Below are 15,547 nucleotides of genomic sequence, written 5' to 3' on the forward strand. Positions count from 1 at the left end.
TTCCTGAACCTTCGCTTCCCAAACATTTTTAGAACCAAAAAAAACCTAGAAAAGATCTGACCTCCCTCACCGGGAATTGAACTCAAGACTGCTGGATGGAGGGGTGCTGACATTGACCACTAGGCTACCAGACTGCTGTCGAACAGAGCACTCCCGAAAGGTGACATTTCAATTTCAGGCTGACAAGTGTGCTTTATTGTTCAGTTCGGGCTTTGCACAGCCAGTGCTAGAATTCAATCCAAGTTCATGCTTTGCTTTGATTTTGAATTAATGGCCAAACCAGCCAATCCCTAAAAAAATACAGGTCTCAGAGGCTCTCGTTTCAGTACCAGCAGGGTAGCGTGGCCGAGCGGTCTAAGGCGCTGGATTTAGGCTCCAGTCTCTTTGGAGGCGTGGGTTCGAATCCCACCGCTGCCAATAGCTGTTTCTTTTTTATCTTCATGCCACGTGTACAGACAGGACAATTGGGAGCCAGGGAATGGCATGTGTTTATGAATTCTTGCTTTTCTGAACACCCAGACTGAAAGCACACATCTGACTCGTGTGCGTTTTCACCAAAAAAGGGTAAAGCATAAATCACTGTTCACTGAAAACGGACATGCGTTCACGATCCTGTCAATAAACACGTGCTTGGCAGGGCCACAAATCTGCCGACACGATGCCCTAATGAATGCACATCTCTTTGCCTTGGTAGTTGCTCCTTTTTGCAGCGCCTTTTCCTGCTGCATCACAAAAACTCAGTTCAAGACACTTGGCTCCATCCAGTGGAGCTCCTATGCCCAGCTTAGAAACCCCCAGGCACGAGATTGCAAGGTCCCTGGTAATTCTCCCACTCCTGGACACGTCGGAACCAAGTTTCGTATGCACTAGCAGCGAGAACAAAATCCCACATGTGAGGACAATAGGCGTCTTTCATTTAGGGCTAGTGTTAGGCTAAGAGTTTGCAGTAGCTCCTTGGGTCGAGTTAGGGGTCGAATGAGACAAAGCTAAGATTTGCGTTACGGCTGGGGTTGGTCCAGTAAGGATCCCACACACCATGGACCATCGGCGGAGGCCCCGGGTAGGCTTACACTGCGGGCTAATGGTGGACTTCTTTAAAAACGTGAGCACTAAATGGGGCGGGATGTTGACTGAAAGAATGCAGCTAGCTACAGAAATATGCAGAAATAAAGAAAAACACATCTCATTGCATGCCTTTAAAGAGCTTACTCTCCCTACCGGCAATGTTCCTGAACCTTCGCTTCCCAAACATTTTTAGAACCAAAAAAAACCTAGAAAAGATCTGACCTCCCTCACCGGGAATTGAACTCAAGACTGCTGGATGGAGGGGTGCTGACATTGACCACTAGGCTACCAGACTGCTGTTGAACAGAGCACTCCCGAAAGGTGACATTTCAATTTCAGGCTGACAAGTGTGCTTTATTGTTCAGTTCGGGCTTTGCACAGCCAGTGCTAGAATTCAATCCAAGTTCATGCTTTGCTTTGATTTTGAATTAATGGCCAAACCAGCCAATCCCTAAAAAAATACAGGTCTCAGAGGCTCTCGTTTCAGTACCAGCAGGGTAGCGTGGCCGAGCGGTCTAAGGCGCTGGATTTAGGCTCCAGTCTCTTTGGAGGCGTGGGTTCGAATCCCACCGCTGCCAATAGCTGTTTCTTTTTTATCTTCATGCCACGTGTACAGACAGGACAATTGGGAGCCAGGGAATGGCATGTGTTTATGAATTCTTGCTTTTCTGAACACCCAGACTGAAAGCACACATCTGACTCGTGTGCGTTTTCACCAAAAAAGGGTAAAGCATAAATCACTGTTCACTGAAAACGGACATGCGTTCACGATCCTGTCAATAAACACGTGCTTGGCAGGGCCACAAATCTGCCGACACGATGCCCTAATGAATGCACATCTCTTTGCCTTGGTAGTTGCTCCTTTTTGCAGCGCCTTTTCCTGCTGCATCACAAAAACTCAGTTCAAGACACTTGGCTCCATCCAGTGGAGCTCCTATGCCCAGCTTAGAAACCCCCAGGCACGAGATTGCAAGGTCCCTGGTAATTCTCCCACTCCTGGACACGTCGGAACCAAGTTTCGTATGCACTAGCAGCGAGAACAAAATCCCACATGTGAGGACAATAGGCGTCTTTCATTTAGGGCTAGTGTTAGGCTAAGAGTTTGCAGTAGCTCCTTGGGTCGAGTTAGGGGTCGAATGAGACAAAGCTAAGATTTGCGTTACGGCTGGGGTTGGTCCAGTAAGGATCCCACACACCATGGACCATCGGCGGAGGCCCCGGGTAGGCTTACACTGCGGGCTAATGGTGGACTTCTTTAAAAACGTGAGCACTAAATGGGGCGGGATGTTGACTGAAAGAATGCAGCTAGCTACAGAAATATGCAGAAATAAAGAAAAACACATCTCATTGCATGCCTTTAAAGAGCTTACTCTCCCTACCGGCAATGTTCCTGAACCTTCGCTTCCCAAACATTTTTAGAACCAAAAAAAACCTAGAAAAGATCTGACCTCCCTCACCGGGAATTGAACTCAAGACTGCTGGATGGAGGGGTGCTGACATTGACCACTAGGCTACCAGACTGCTGTTGAACAGAGCACTCCCGAAAGGTGACATTTCAATTTCAGGCTGACAAGTGTGCTTTATTGTTCAGTTCGGGCTTTGCACAGCCAGTGCTAGAATTCAATCCAAGTTCATGCTTTGCTTTGATTTTGAATTAATGGCCAAACCAGCCAATCCCTAAAAAAATACAGGTCTCAGAGGCTCTCGTTTCAGTACCAGCAGGGTAGCGTGGCCGAGCGGTCTAAGGCGCTGGATTTAGGCTCCAGTCTCTTTGGAGGCGTGGGTTCGAATCCCACCGCTGCCAATAGCTGTTTCTTTTTTATCTTCATGCCACGTGTACAGACAGGACAATTGGGAGCCAGGGAATGGCATGTGTTTATGAATTCTTGCTTTTCTGAACACCCAGACTGAAAGCACACATCTGACTCGTGTGCGTTTTCACCAAAAAAGGGTAAAGCATAAATCACTGTTCACTGAAAACGGACATGCGTTCACGATCCTGTCAATAAACACGTGCTTGGCAGGGCCACAAATCTGCCGACACGATGCCCTAATGAATGCACATCTCTTTGCCTTGGTAGTTGCTCCTTTTTGCAGCGCCTTTTCCTGCTGCATCACAAAAACTCAGTTCAAGACACTTGGCTCCATCCAGTGGAGCTCCTATGCCCAGCTTAGAAACCCCCAGGCACGAGATTGCAAGGTCCCTGGTAATTCTCCCACTCCTGGACACGTCGGAACCAAGTTTCGTATGCACTAGCAGCGAGAACAAAATCCCACATGTGAGGACAATAGGCGTCTTTCATTTAGGGCTAGTGTTAGGCTAAGAGTTTGCAGTAGCTCCTTGGGTCGAGTTAGGGGTCGAATGAGACAAAGCTAAGATTTGCGTTACGGCTGGGGTTGGTCCAGTAAGGATCCCACACACCATGGACCATCGGCGGAGGCCCCGGGTAGGCTTACACTGCGGGCTAATGGTGGACTTCTTTAAAAACGTGAGCACTAAATGGGGCGGGATGTTGACTGAAAGAATGCAGCTAGCTACAGAAATATGCAGAAATAAAGAAAAACACATCTCATTGCATGCCTTTAAAGAGCTTACTCTCCCTACCGGCAATGTTCCTGAACCTTCGCTTCCCAAACATTTTTAGAACCAAAAAAAACCTAGAAAAGATCTGACCTCCCTCACCGGGAATTGAACTCAAGACTGCTGGATGGAGGGGTGCTGACATTGACCACTAGGCTACCAGACTGCTGTCGAACAGAGCACTCCCGAAAGGTGACATTTCAATTTCAGGCTGACAAGTGTGCTTTATTGTTCAGTTCGGGCTTTGCACAGCCAGTGCTAGAATTCAATCCAAGTTCATGCTTTGCTTTGATTTTGAATTAATGGCCAAACCAGCCAATCCCTAAAAAAATACAGGTCTCAGAGGCTCTCGTTTCAGTACCAGCAGGGTAGCGTGGCCGAGCGGTCTAAGGCGCTGGATTTAGGCTCCAGTCTCTTTGGAGGCGTGGGTTCGAATCCCACCGCTGCCAATAGCTGTTTCTTTTTTATCTTCATGCCACGTGTACAGACAGGACAATTGGGAGCCAGGGAATGGCATGTGTTTATGAATTCTTGCTTTTCTGAACACCCAGACTGAAAGCACACATCTGACTCGTGTGCGTTTTCACCAAAAAAGGGTAAAGCATAAATCACTGTTCACTGAAAACGGACATGCGTTCACGATCCTGTCAATAAACACGTGCTTGGCAGGGCCACAAATCTGCCGACACGATGCCCTAATGAATGCACATCTCTTTGCCTTGGTAGTTGCTCCTTTTTGCAGCGCCTTTTCCTGCTGCATCACAAAAACTCAGTTCAAGACACTTGGCTCCATCCAGTGGAGCTCCTATGCCCAGCTTAGAAACCCCCAGGCACGAGATTGCAAGGTCCCTGGTAATTCTCCCACTCCTGGACACGTCGGAACCAAGTTTCGTATGCACTAGCAGCGAGAACAAAATCCCACATGTGAGGACAATAGGCGTCTTTCATTTAGGGCTAGTGTTAGGCTAAGAGTTTGCAGTAGCTCCTTGGGTCGAGTTAGGGGTCGAATGAGACAAAGCTAAGATTTGCGTTACGGCTGGGGTTGGTCCAGTAAGGATCCCACACACCATGGACCATCGGCGGAGGCCCCGGGTAGGCTTACACTGCGGGCTAATGGTGGACTTCTTTAAAAACGTGAGCACTAAATGGGGCGGGATGTTGACTGAAAGAATGCAGCTAGCTACAGAAATATGCAGAAATAAAGAAAAACACATCTCATTGCATGCCTTTAAAGAGCTTACTCTCCCTACCGGCAATGTTCCTGAACCTTCGCTTCCCAAACATTTTTAGAACCAAAAAAAACCTAGAAAAGATCTGACCTCCCTCACCGGGAATTGAACTCAAGACTGCTGGATGGAGGGGTGCTGACATTGACCACTAGGCTACCAGACTGCTGTCGAACAGAGCACTCCCGAAAGGTGACATTTCAATTTCAGGCTGACAAGTGTGCTTTATTGTTCAGTTCGGGCTTTGCACAGCCAGTGCTAGAATTCAATCCAAGTTCATGCTTTGCTTTGATTTTGAATTAATGGCCAAACCAGCCAATCCCTAAAAAAATACAGGTCTCAGAGGCTCTCGTTTCAGTACCAGCAGGGTAGCGTGGCCGAGCGGTCTAAGGCGCTGGATTTAGGCTCCAGTCTCTTTGGAGGCGTGGGTTCGAATCCCACCGCTGCCAATAGCTGTTTCTTTTTTATCTTCATGCCACGTGTACAGACAGGACAATTGGGAGCCAGGGAATGGCATGTGTTTATGAATTCTTGCTTTTCTGAACACCCAGACTGAAAGCACACATCTGACTCGTGTGCGTTTTCACCAAAAAAGGGTAAAGCATAAATCACTGTTCACTGAAAACGGACATGCGTTCACGATCCTGTCAATAAACACGTGCTTGGCAGGGCCACAAATCTGCCGACACGATGCCCTAATGAATGCACATCTCTTTGCCTTGGTAGTTGCTCCTTTTTGCAGCGCCTTTTCCTGCTGCATCACAAAAACTCAGTTCAAGACACTTGGCTCCATCCAGTGGAGCTCCTATGCCCAGCTTAGAAACCCCCAGGCACGAGATTGCAAGGTCCCTGGTAATTCTCCCACTCCTGGACACGTCGGAACCAAGTTTCGTATGCACTAGCAGCGAGAACAAAATCCCACATGTGAGGACAATAGGCGTCTTTCATTTAGGGCTAGTGTTAGGCTAAGAGTTTGCAGTAGCTCCTTGGGTCGAGTTAGGGGTCGAATGAGACAAAGCTAAGATTTGCGTTACGGCTGGGGTTGGTCCAGTAAGGATCCCACACACCATGGACCATCGGCGGAGGCCCCGGGTAGGCTTACACTGCGGGCTAATGGTGGACTTCTTTAAAAACGTGAGCACTAAATGGGGCGGGATGTTGACTGAAAGAATGCAGCTAGCTACAGAAATATGCAGAAATAAAGAAAAACACATCTCATTGCATGCCTTTAAAGAGCTTACTCTCCCTACCGGCAATGTTCCTGAACCTTCGCTTCCCAAACATTTTTAGAACCAAAAAAAACCTAGAAAAGATCTGACCTCCCTCACCGGGAATTGAACTCAAGACTGCTGGATGGAGGGGTGCTGACATTGACCACTAGGCTACCAGACTGCTGTCGAACAGAGCACTCCCGAAAGGTGACATTTCAATTTCAGGCTGACAAGTGTGCTTTATTGTTCAGTTCGGGCTTTGCACAGCCAGTGCTAGAATTCAATCCAAGTTCATGCTTTGCTTTGATTTTGAATTAATGGCCAAACCAGCCAATCCCTAAAAAAATACAGGTCTCAGAGGCTCTCGTTTCAGTACCAGCAGGGTAGCGTGGCCGAGCGGTCTAAGGCGCTGGATTTAGGCTCCAGTCTCTTTGGAGGCGTGGGTTTGAATCCCACCGCTGCCAATAGCTGTTTCTTTTTTATCTTCATGCCACGTGTACAGACAGGACAATTGGGAGCCAGGGAATGGCATGTGTTTATGAATTCTTGCTTTTCTGAACACCCAGACTGAAAGCACACATCTGACTCGTGTGCGTTTTCACCAAAAAAGGGTAAAGCATAAATCACTGTTCACTGAAAACGGACATGCGTTCACGATCCTGTCAATAAACACGTGCTTGGCAGGGCCACAAATCTGCCGACACGATGCCCTAATGAATGCACATCTCTTTGCCTTGGTAGTTGCTCCTTTTTGCAGCGCCTTTTCCTGCTGCATCACAAAAACTCAGTTCAAGACACTTGGCTCCATCCAGTGGAGCTCCTATGCCCAGCTTAGAAACCCCCAGGCACGAGATTGCAAGGTCCCTGGTAATTCTCCCACTCCTGGACACGTCGGAACCAAGTTTCGTATGCACTAGCAGCGAGAACAAAATCCCACATGTGAGGACAATAGGCGTCTTTCATTTAGGGCTAGTGTTAGGCTAAGAGTTTGCAGTAGCTCCTTGGGTCGAGTTAGGGGTCGAATGAGACAAAGCTAAGATTTGCGTTACGGCTGGGGTTGGTCCAGTAAGGATCCCACACACCATGGACCATCGGCGGAGGCCCCGGGTAGGCTTACACTGCGGGCTAATGGTGGACTTCTTTAAAAACGTGAGCACTAAATGGGGCGGGATGTTGACTGAAAGAATGCAGCTAGCTACAGAAATATGCAGAAATAAAGAAAAACACATCTCATTGCATGCCTTTAAAGAGCTTACTCTCCCTACCGGCAATGTTCCTGAACCTTCGCTTCCCAAACATTTTTAGAACCAAAAAAAACCTAGAAAAGATCTGACCTCCCTCACCGGGAATTGAACTCAAGACTGCTGGATGGAGGGGTGCTGACATTGACCACTAGGCTACCAGACTGCTGTTGAACAGAGCACTCCCGAAAGGTGACATTTCAATTTCAGGCTGACAAGTGTGCTTTATTGTTCAGTTCGGGCTTTGCACAGCCAGTGCTAGAATTCAATCCAAGTTCATGCTTTGCTTTGATTTTGAATTAATGGCCAAACCAGCCAATCCCTAAAAAAATACAGGTCTCAGAGGCTCTCGTTTCAGTACCAGCAGGGTAGCGTGGCCGAGCGGTCTAAGGCGCTGGATTTAGGCTCCAGTCTCTTTGGAGGCGTGGGTTCGAATCCCACCGCTGCCAATAGCTGTTTCTTTTTTATCTTCATGCCACGTGTACAGACAGGACAATTGGGAGCCAGGGAATGGCATGTGTTTATGAATTCTTGCTTTTCTGAACACCCAGACTGAAAGCACACATCTGACTCGTGTGCGTTTTCACCAAAAAAGGGTAAAGCATAAATCACTGTTCACTGAAAACGGACATGCGTTCACGATCCTGTCAATAAACACGTGCTTGGCAGGGCCACAAATCTGCCGACACGATGCCCTAATGAATGCACATCTCTTTGCCTTGGTAGTTGCTCCTTTTTGCAGCGCCTTTTCCTGCTGCATCACAAAAACTCAGTTCAAGACACTTGGCTCCATCCAGTGGAGCTCCTATGCCCAGCTTAGAAACCCCCAGGCACGAGATTGCAAGGTCCCTGGTAATTCTCCCACTCCTGGACACGTCGGAACCAAGTTTCGTATGCACTAGCAGCGAGAACAAAATCCCACATGTGAGGACAATAGGCGTCTTTCATTTAGGGCTAGTGTTAGGCTAAGAGTTTGCAGTAGCTCCTTGGGTCGAGTTAGGGGTCGAATGAGACAAAGCTAAGATTTGCGTTACGGCTGGGGTTGGTCCAGTAAGGATCCCACACACCATGGACCATCGGCGGAGGCCCCGGGTAGGCTTACACTGCGGGCTAATGGTGGACTTCTTTAAAAACGTGAGCACTAAATGGGGCGGGATGTTGACTGAAAGAATGCAGCTAGCTACAGAAATATGCAGAAATAAAGAAAAACACATCTCATTGCATGCCTTTAAAGAGCTTACTCTCCCTACCGGCAATGTTCCTGAACCTTCGCTTCCCAAACATTTTTAGAACCAAAAAAAACCTAGAAAAGATCTGACCTCCCTCACCGGGAATTGAACTCAAGACTGCTGGATGGAGGGGTGCTGACATTGACCACTAGGCTACCAGACTGCTGTCGAACAGAGCACTCCCGAAAGGTGACATTTCAATTTCAGGCTGACAAGTGTGCTTTATTGTTCAGTACGGGCTTTGCACAGCCAGTGCTAGAATTCAATCCAAGTTCATGCTTTGCTTTGATTTTGAATTAATGGCCAAACCAGCCAATCCCTAAAAAAATACAGGTCTCAGAGGCTCTCGTTTCAGTACCAGCAGGGTAGCGTGGCCGAGCGGTCTAAGGCGCTGGATTTAGGCTCCAGTCTCTTTGGAGGCGTGGGTTCGAATCCCACCGCTGCCAATAGCTGTTTCTTTTTTATCTTCATGCCACGTGTACAGACAGGACAATTGGGAGCCAGGGAATGGCATGTGTTTATGAATTCTTGCTTTTCTGAACACCCAGACTGAAAGCACACATCTGACTCGTGTGCGTTTTCACCAAAAAAGGGTAAAGCATAAATCACTGTTCACTGAAAACGGACATGCGTTCACGATCCTGTCAATAAACACGTGCTTGGCAGGGCCACAAATCTGCCGACACGATGCCCTAATGAATGCACATCTCTTTGCCTTGGTAGTTGCTCCTTTTTGCAGCGCCTTTTCCTGCTGCATCACAAAAACTCAGTTCAAGACACTTGGCTCCATCCAGTGGAGCTCCTATGCCCAGCTTAGAAACCCCCAGGCACGAGATTGCAAGGTCCCTGGTAATTCTCCCACTCCTGGACACGTCGGAACCAAGTTTCGTATGCACTAGCAGCGAGAACAAAATCCCACATGTGAGGACAATAGGCGTCTTTCATTTAGGGCTAGTGTTAGGCTAAGAGTTTGCAGTAGCTCCTTGGGTCGAGTTAGGGGTCGAATGAGACAAAGCTAAGATTTGCGTTACGGCTGGGGTTGGTCCAGTAAGGATCCCACACACCATGGACCATCGGCGGAGGCCCCGGGTAGGCTTACACTGCGGGCTAATGGTGGACTTCTTTAAAAACGTGAGCACTAAATGGGGCGGGATGTTGACTGAAAGAATGCAGCTAGCTACAGAAATATGCAGAAATAAAGAAAAACACATCTCATTGCATGCCTTTAAAGAGCTTACTCTCCCTACCGGCAATGTTCCTGAACCTTCGCTTCCCAAACATTTTTAGAACCAAAAAAAACCTAGAAAAGATCTGACCTCCCTCACCGGGAATTGAACTCAAGACTGCTGGATGGAGGGGTGCTGACATTGACCACTAGGCTACCAGACTGCTGTTGAACAGAGCACTCCCGAAAGGTGACATTTCAATTTCAGGCTGACAAGTGTGCTTTATTGTTCAGTTCGGGCTTTGCACAGCCAGTGCTAGAATTCAATCCAAGTTCATGCTTTGCTTTGATTTTGAATTAATGGCCAAACCAGCCAATCCCTAAAAAAATACAGGTCTCAGAGGCTCTCGTTTCAGTACCAGCAGGGTAGCGTGGCCGAGCGGTCTAAGGCGCTGGATTTAGGCTCCAGTCTCTTTGGAGGCGTGGGTTCGAATCCCACCGCTGCCAATAGCTGTTTCTTTTTTATCTTCATGCCACGTGTACAGACAGGACAATTGGGAGCCAGGGAATGGCATGTGTTTATGAATTCTTGCTTTTCTGAACACCCAGACTGAAAGCACACATCTGACTCGTGTGCGTTTTCACCAAAAAAGGGTAAAGCATAAATCACTGTTCACTGAAAACGGACATGCGTTCACGATCCTGTCAATAAACACGTGCTTGGCAGGGCCACAAATCTGCCGACACGATGCCCTAATGAATGCACATCTCTTTGCCTTGGTAGTTGCTCCTTTTTGCAGCGCCTTTTCCTGCTGCATCACAAAAACTCAGTTCAAGACACTTGGCTCCATCCAGTGGAGCTCCTATGCCCAGCTTAGAAACCCCCAGGCACGAGATTGCAAGGTCCCTGGTAATTCTCCCACTCCTGGACACGTCGGAACCAAGTTTCGTATGCACTAGCAGCGAGAACAAAATCCCACATGTGAGGACAATAGGCGTCTTTCATTTAGGGCTAGTGTTAGGCTAAGAGTTTGCAGTAGCTCCTTGGGTCGAGTTAGGGGTCGAATGAGACAAAGCTAAGATTTGCGTTACGGCTGGGGTTGGTCCAGTAAGGATCCCACACACCATGGACCATCGGCGGAGGCCCCGGGTAGGCTTACACTGCGGGCTAATGGTGGACTTCTTTAAAAACGTGAGCACTAAATGGGGCGGGATGTTGACTGAAAGAATGCAGCTAGCTACAGAAATATGCAGAAATAAAGAAAAACACATCTCATTGCATGCCTTTAAAGAGCTTACTCTCCCTACCGGCAATGTTCCTGAACCTTCGCTTCCCAAACATTTTTAGAACCAAAAAAAACCTAGAAAAGATCTGACCTCCCTCACCGGGAATTGAACTCAAGACTGCTGGATGGAGGGGTGCTGACATTGACCACTAGGCTACCAGACTGCTGTCGAACAGAGCACTCCCGAAAGGTGACATTTCAATTTCAGGCTGACAAGTGTGCTTTATTGTTCAGTTCGGGCTTTGCACAGCCAGTGCTAGAATTCAATCCAAGTTCATGCTTTGCTTTGATTTTGAATTAATGGCCAAACCAGCCAATCCCTAAAAAAATACAGGTCTCAGAGGCTCTCGTTTCAGTACCAGCAGGGTAGCGTGGCCGAGCGGTCTAAGGCGCTGGATTTAGGCTCCAGTCTCTTTGGAGGCGTGGGTTCGAATCCCACCGCTGCCAATAGCTGTTTCTTTTTTATCTTCATGCCACGTGTACAGACAGGACAATTGGGAGCCAGGGAATGGCATGTGTTTATGAATTCTTGCTTTTCTGAACACCCAGACTGAAAGCACACATCTGACTCGTGTGCGTTTTCACCAAAAAAGGGTAAAGCATAAATCACTGTTCACTGAAAACGGACATGCGTTCACGATCCTGTCAATAAACACGTGCTTGGCAGGGCCACAAATCTGCCGACACGATGCCCTAATGAATGCACATCTCTTTGCCTTGGTAGTTGCTCCTTTTTGCAGCGCCTTTTCCTGCTGCATCACAAAAACTCAGTTCAAGACACTTGGCTCCATCCAGTGGAGCTCCTATGCCCAGCTTAGAAACCCCCAGGCACGAGATTGCAAGGTCCCTGGTAATTCTCCCACTCCTGGACACGTCGGAACCAAGTTTCGTATGCACTAGCAGCGAGAACAAAATCCCACATGTGAGGACAATAGGCGTCTTTCATTTAGGGCTAGTGTTAGGCTAAGAGTTTGCAGTAGCTCCTTGGGTCGAGTTAGGGGTCGAATGAGACAAAGCTAAGATTTGCGTTACGGCTGGGGTTGGTCCAGTAAGGATCCCACACACCATGGACCATCGGCGGAGGCCCCGGGTAGGCTTACACTGCGGGCTAATGGTGGACTTCTTTAAAAACGTGAGCACTAAATGGGGCGGGATGTTGACTGAAAGAATGCAGCTAGCTACAGAAATATGCAGAAATAAAGAAAAACACATCTCATTGCATGCCTTTAAAGAGCTTACTCTCCCTACCGGCAATGTTCCTGAACCTTCGCTTCCCAAACATTTTTAGAACCAAAAAAAACCTAGAAAAGATCTGACCTCCCTCACCGGGAATTGAACTCAAGACTGCTGGATGGAGGGGTGCTGACATTGACCACTAGGCTACCAGACTGCTGTTGAACAGAGCACTCCCGAAAGGTGACATTTCAATTTCAGGCTGACAAGTGTGCTTTATTGTTCAGTTCGGGCTTTGCACAGCCAGTGCTAGAATTCAATCCAAGTTCATGCTTTGCTTTGATTTTGAATTAATGGCCAAACCAGCCAATCCCTAAAAAAATACAGGTCTCAGAGGCTCTCGTTTCAGTACCAGCAGGGTAGCGTGGCCGAGCGGTCTAAGGCGCTGGATTTAGGCTCCAGTCTCTTTGGAGGCGTGGGTTCGAATCCCACCGCTGCCAATAGCTGTTTCTTTTTTATCTTCATGCCACGTGTACAGACAGGACAATTGGGAGCCAGGGAATGGCATGTGTTTATGAATTCTTGCTTTTCTGAACACCCAGACTGAAAGCACACATCTGACTCGTGTGCGTTTTCACCAAAAAAGGGTAAAGCATAAATCACTGTTCACTGAAAACGGACATGCGTTCACGATCCTGTCAATAAACACGTGCTTGGCAGGGCCACAAATCTGCCGACACGATGCCCTAATGAATGCACATCTCTTTGCCTTGGTAGTTGCTCCTTTTTGCAGCGCCTTTTCCTGCTGCATCACAAAAACTCAGTTCAAGACACTTGGCTCCATCCAGTGGAGCTCCTATGCCCAGCTTAGAAACCCCCAGGCACGAGATTGCAAGGTCCCTGGTAATTCTCCCACTCCTGGACACGTCGGAACCAAGTTTCGTATGCACTAGCAGCGAGAACAAAATCCCACATGTGAGGACAATAGGCGTCTTTCATTTAGGGCTAGTGTTAGGCTAAGAGTTTGCAGTAGCTCCTTGGGTCGAGTTAGGGGTCGAATGAGACAAAGCTAAGATTTGCGTTACGGCTGGGGTTGGTCCAGTAAGGATCCCACACACCATGGACCATCGGCGGAGGCCCCGGGTAGGCTTACACTGCGGGCTAATGGTGGACTTCTTTAAAAACGTGAGCACTAAATGGGGCGGGATGTTGACTGAAAGAATGCAGCTAGCTACAGAAATATGCAGAAATAAAGAAAAACACATCTCATTGCATGCCTTTAAAGAGCTTACTCTCCCTACCGGCAATGTTCCTGAACCTTCGCTTCCCAAACATTTTTAGAACCAAAAAAAACCTAGAAAAGATCTGACCTCCCTCACCGGGAATTGAACTCAAGACTGCTGGATGGAGGGGTGCTGACATTGACCACTAGGCTACCAGACTGCTGTCGAACAGAGCACTCCCGAAAGGTGACATTTCAATTTCAGGCTGACAAGTGTGCTTTATTGTTCAGTACGGGCTTTGCACAGCCAGTGCTAGAATTCAATCCAAGTTCATGCTTTGCTTTGATTTTGAATTAATGGCCAAACCAGCCAATCCCTAAAAAAATACAGGTCTCAGAGGCTCTCGTTTCAGTACCAGCAGGGTAGCGTGGCCGAGCGGTCTAAGGCGCTGGATTTAGGCTCCAGTCTCTTTGGAGGCGTGGGTTCGAATCCCACCGCTGCCAATAGCTGTTTCTTTTTTATCTTCATGCCACGTGTACAGACAGGACAATTGGGAGCCAGGGAATGGCATGTGTTTATGAATTCTTGCTTTTCTGAACACCCAGACTGAAAGCACACATCTGACTCGTGTGCGTTTTCACCAAAAAAGGGTAAAGCATAAATCACTGTTCACTGAAAACGGACATGCGTTCACGATCCTGTCAATAAACACGTGCTTGGCAGGGCCACAAATCTGCCGACACGATGCCCTAATGAATGCACATCTCTTTGCCTTGGTAGTTGCTCCTTTTTGCAGCGCCTTTTCCTGCTGCATCACAAAAACTCAGTTCAAGACACTTGGCTCCATCCAGTGGAGCTCCTATGCCCAGCTTAGAAACCCCCAGGCACGAGATTGCAAGGTCCCTGGTAATTCTCCCACTCCTGGACACGTCGGAACCAAGTTTCGTATGCACTAGCAGCGAGAACAAAATCCCACATGTGAGGACAATAGGCGTCTTTCATTTAGGGCTAGTGTTAGGCTAAGAGTTTGCAGTAGCTCCTTGGGTCGAGTTAGGGGTCGAATGAGACAAAGCTAAGATTTGCGTTACGGCTGGGGTTGGTCCAGTAAGGATCCCACACACCATGGACCATCGGCGGAGGCCCCGGGTAGGCTTACACTGCGGGCTAATGGTGGACTTCTTTAAAAACGTGAGCACTAAATGGGGCGGGATGTTGACTGAAAGAATGCAGCTAGCTACAGAAATATGCAGAAATAAAGAAAAACACATCTCATTGCATGCCTTTAAAGAGCTTACTCTCCCTACCGGCAATGTTCCTGAACCTTCGCTTCCCAAACATTTTTAGAACCAAAAAAAACCTAGAAAAGATCTGACCTCCCTCACCGGGAATTGAACTCAAGACTGCTGGATGGAGGGGTGCTGACATTGACCACTAGGCTACCAGACTGCTGTTGAACAGAGCACTCCCGAAAGGTGACATTTCAATTTCAGGCTGACAAGTGTGCTTTATTGTTCAGTTCGGGCTTTGCACAGCCAGTGCTAGAATTCAATCCAAGTTCATGCTTTGCTTTGATTTTGAATTAATGGCCAAACCAGCCAATCCCTAAAAAAATACAGGTCTCAGAGGCTCTCGTTTCAGTACCAGCAGGGTAGCGTGGCCGAGCGGTCTAAGGCGCTGGATTTAGGCTCCAGTCTCTTTGGAGGCGTGGGTTCGAATCCCACCGCTGCCAATAGCTGTTTCTTTTTTATCTTCATGCCACGTGTACAGACAGGACAATTGGGAGCCAGGGAATGGCATGTGTTTATGAATTCTTGCTTTTCTGAACACCCAGACTGAAAGCACACATCTGACTCGTGTGCGTTTTCACCAAAAAAGGGTAAAGCATAAATCACTGTTCACTGAAAACGGACATGCGTTCACGATCCTGTCAATAAACACGTGCTTGGCAGGGCCACAAATCTGCCGACACGATGCCCTAATGAATGCACATCTCTTTGCCTTGGTAGTTGCTCCTTTTTGCAGCGCCTTTTCCTGCTGCATCACAAAAACTCAGTTCAAGACACTTGGCTCCATCCAGTGGAGCTCCTATGCCCAGCTTAGAAACCCCCAGGCACGAGATTGCAAGGTCCCTGGTAATTCTCCCACTC

At 48.0% G+C, this 15,547-nt stretch overlaps 13 non-coding genes across 13 annotated transcripts; all 13 read left to right on the plus strand.

The window, feature by feature from the left end:
- Positions 1-335: 335 nt before the first annotated feature.
- On the plus strand, positions 336-417 carry TRNAL-UAG (transfer RNA leucine (anticodon UAG)). Its single transcript has one exon. It is a non-coding gene; the product is annotated as a tRNA-Leu (tRNA).
- Positions 418-1,561: 1,144 nt separating this feature from the next.
- Positions 1,562-1,643, plus strand: TRNAL-UAG (transfer RNA leucine (anticodon UAG)). The gene has a single exon. It is a non-coding gene; the product is annotated as a tRNA-Leu (tRNA).
- Positions 1,644-2,787: 1,144 nt separating this feature from the next.
- TRNAL-UAG (transfer RNA leucine (anticodon UAG)) lies at positions 2,788-2,869 on the plus strand. Its single transcript has one exon. It is a non-coding gene; the product is annotated as a tRNA-Leu (tRNA).
- Positions 2,870-4,013: 1,144 nt separating this feature from the next.
- Positions 4,014-4,095, plus strand: TRNAL-UAG (transfer RNA leucine (anticodon UAG)). The gene has a single exon. It is a non-coding gene; the product is annotated as a tRNA-Leu (tRNA).
- A 1,144-nt stretch (positions 4,096-5,239) lies between these two features.
- TRNAL-UAG (transfer RNA leucine (anticodon UAG)) lies at positions 5,240-5,321 on the plus strand. The gene has a single exon. It is a non-coding gene; the product is annotated as a tRNA-Leu (tRNA).
- A 1,144-nt stretch (positions 5,322-6,465) lies between these two features.
- Positions 6,466-6,547, plus strand: TRNAL-UAG (transfer RNA leucine (anticodon UAG)). Its single transcript has one exon. It is a non-coding gene; the product is annotated as a tRNA-Leu (tRNA).
- Positions 6,548-7,691: 1,144 nt separating this feature from the next.
- On the plus strand, positions 7,692-7,773 carry TRNAL-UAG (transfer RNA leucine (anticodon UAG)). The gene has a single exon. It is a non-coding gene; the product is annotated as a tRNA-Leu (tRNA).
- Positions 7,774-8,917: 1,144 nt separating this feature from the next.
- TRNAL-UAG (transfer RNA leucine (anticodon UAG)) lies at positions 8,918-8,999 on the plus strand. Its single transcript has one exon. It is a non-coding gene; the product is annotated as a tRNA-Leu (tRNA).
- Positions 9,000-10,143: 1,144 nt separating this feature from the next.
- TRNAL-UAG (transfer RNA leucine (anticodon UAG)) lies at positions 10,144-10,225 on the plus strand. Its single transcript has one exon. It is a non-coding gene; the product is annotated as a tRNA-Leu (tRNA).
- Positions 10,226-11,369: 1,144 nt separating this feature from the next.
- TRNAL-UAG (transfer RNA leucine (anticodon UAG)) lies at positions 11,370-11,451 on the plus strand. Its single transcript has one exon. It is a non-coding gene; the product is annotated as a tRNA-Leu (tRNA).
- A 1,144-nt stretch (positions 11,452-12,595) lies between these two features.
- On the plus strand, positions 12,596-12,677 carry TRNAL-UAG (transfer RNA leucine (anticodon UAG)). Its single transcript has one exon. It is a non-coding gene; the product is annotated as a tRNA-Leu (tRNA).
- Positions 12,678-13,821: 1,144 nt separating this feature from the next.
- Positions 13,822-13,903, plus strand: TRNAL-UAG (transfer RNA leucine (anticodon UAG)). Its single transcript has one exon. It is a non-coding gene; the product is annotated as a tRNA-Leu (tRNA).
- Positions 13,904-15,047: 1,144 nt separating this feature from the next.
- TRNAL-UAG (transfer RNA leucine (anticodon UAG)) lies at positions 15,048-15,129 on the plus strand. The gene has a single exon. It is a non-coding gene; the product is annotated as a tRNA-Leu (tRNA).
- Positions 15,130-15,547: the final 418 nt, after the last annotated feature.

This window comes from Ambystoma mexicanum, chromosome 1p (genome assembly GCF_040938575.1).
Source record: "Ambystoma mexicanum isolate Mex_15411 chromosome 1p, UKY_AmexF1_1, whole genome shotgun sequence".
Taxonomy (NCBI): domain Eukaryota; kingdom Metazoa; phylum Chordata; class Amphibia; order Caudata; family Ambystomatidae; genus Ambystoma; species Ambystoma mexicanum.